This window comes from Myotis brandtii, unplaced genomic scaffold (genome assembly GCF_000412655.1).
Source record: "Myotis brandtii unplaced genomic scaffold, ASM41265v1 scaffold1755, whole genome shotgun sequence".
Lineage (NCBI taxonomy): Eukaryota > Metazoa > Chordata > Mammalia > Chiroptera > Vespertilionidae > Myotis > Myotis brandtii.
The window spans coordinates 76,019-78,403 of NW_005356496.1; the positions used below are offsets into that span (position 1 = coordinate 76,019).

Here is a 2,385-nt window from a genome sequence, read left to right on the forward strand (position 1 = left end):
GGGAATAAATCAGTAAAACCCCTTAACTAAGTGCCAGGAGGGTAGTTAATCACTTTAACTACGAACAATCACGCTTAAGCTAAAGAACCTGGCTATGGAACCTGGCTATGCTGATCAACTGAACGCTGCCTCCGTGTCCTTCCTTCTTCACTGACTCCGTCCACACCTTTGGGAACCCCTGGACCTGCTGGGGCTGGACCCCAACAAATGATAATTTGATCATTCATTTCCTTTCTGCTCAATTCTACCTAATTACTTACTGTTATAGTAATCATTATAGTACTTAATGTTAGGATCTTAGAATATAAGACTTAAAGCATGTAACCCTGTGTGGACTGTTATAGTAATGTTAGATATAGGAATGCTGTGTGGGACCCAGGAATGCACCCTTGTAGCTCTGCTTGGTACTGATAAACAACCTATCTGATGGGAATGCCCAAAGCCTGTACACACCCATAAATTAGCAGACCCCGGGTGGATCCACATATGGCAGCCGCTGATAACACACACACCAGCGAGGACCACGTCTACAGAGGGGTATATTATCAGACAGTCTGTTCGACCCAGCAGCTCATAGCTCTCCTGTCGCCAGAGCATGAGGACCTGTGTGTGCTCCCGTCTTGGTTCCCAGCACAAAACTCTCCCAATTAACTGTCGATCGACAAAAGAGCCAGCAGCCAACGGCACCGTCTACCCCTTTGTGTGTGTCAGCGAGCATCGCCGGGTGGATCCTTCCCAGCATCTGAGACCCGTCAGGAACTGGTAAGTAAACCCCCTGTGTGCTTGCATCTAACCTGTTTGTGTGTAATTTCTCCAGCTCGGCTCAGATCTCGGTGCTGTCTCTGTGAAACTGTCTGACCAGAAGGTATTGGCGCAAGCCTCAAGTGGATGGTCCAGACCACCTGTGCATGTCCCGCTTAGGAGCAGCACCTATATGGGAACCCCCTGCACCTCAACATAGGTGACGGGCCTTAAATATATAAGAAATAGAAGCTATTTGGGACAGAGGGTGAGTGTAGGAAGAGGGAAATACATTAAAGACACCTTTCTCCACTGTGACTGGCTATTCAGTACTCCTCATCCCCTCACCTCTGCACACCCAGACTCTCACCTCCCAGTAGATAAAACTGCCCATAGCCTTTTGTTCAGGGCTGGCTCAACAATGAGAAAACAACACCCACATCTGCACAATGATTCACCAGACCATCTCTACCTGTGTACCTTTTCATGGGGAAAAAAAATGGAACAGGAGGATTCAGCACTTTTCCAGGTTTCAGATTTTTGCTTACCATAGTAATATGTGACTAACACTAAATGAGTACCAAAGAACCAAATGTTCTTGTCTTATGTCTAATACTAACTGGCTAACAACAGTATAAATGACAGCTGGAATTAGACATTTCCTTAAAGACACAGACATTATCCACTGTCCAATCCATTTCTCACTTTAGCCTATGATGATACCCATGACCACCACCATTACTTCTCTCATTTTCAAATGAGAAAAATATAATCCCCAAACACTAAGAACTTGTTTGATGTTGTGAAGCTAGTGATTAACACAGATGGGTCTAAATCACATGCTTCCTGAATTAGCCATCATATTCTTTTCCAAACTTCCTATCATTAAAATGAAATCATCTTTAGGGGTATTTATAGGATGATTTAGACTCCTTTCTTTAAGACCACGAGCACTTTACATTTATTTGAAAATTATTTCCAAGAAAATTATACACCCTACAATATAAGAATATTTTTATCACATATCTATCTCTCTCTAAGGAGAGAATGTGCTCATTAGCTGTGAATGATTCCTTAAAGATAAGTGTTAAGTATTAGAATCCTATCAGCAAAAGATTAATGTGTCCAATTATCAGCAGTGTCTTGCCCCCAGCACTGTGCAAACTGAAGAGTACAGAGATAAGTTCTAAAGCACCAGTGGTTGTGTGACCCAAATTCAAAACTAATTTATTCAATATGATATGCAGTTTAAATAAATACACTGTCTTTTATTGATTATCTCTTAGGTTCTGAGAACATCACAAAAGTATGCTAGACTTGGGGTTCTACTATCTGTCTCCATTCCAATTCTTACATAATATAATATTTCACAAGTGCTGTCTTGACGCAGTTAAGAACTCATGGCTAAAAACTATAAATTTCCCTCTGTGCAGTTTACTGAGCCACCACCCCAACCTTTTGTTTTTAAATTAGAATTCCACCTCTGGGCCATGCAGCATACACCAAAAACACATTCCCTTATCAACTTCTTAAATCCCAGGGTCAGGTATCAGACAACTAGGGATAGCTTCTATACCCTAAAATCTATGAATTTATTTAAAACTAGAAGCCCGGTGCACAAATTGGTGCACGGGTGGGGTCCCT

The 2,385-nt window shown here is 42.0% G+C and overlaps 1 pseudogene; it reads left to right on the plus strand.

The window, feature by feature from the left end:
* Positions 1–595: 595 nt before the first annotated feature.
* LOC102250508 overlaps positions 596–2,385 on the plus strand; it is a 66,010-nt pseudogene continuing 64,220 nt past the window's right edge.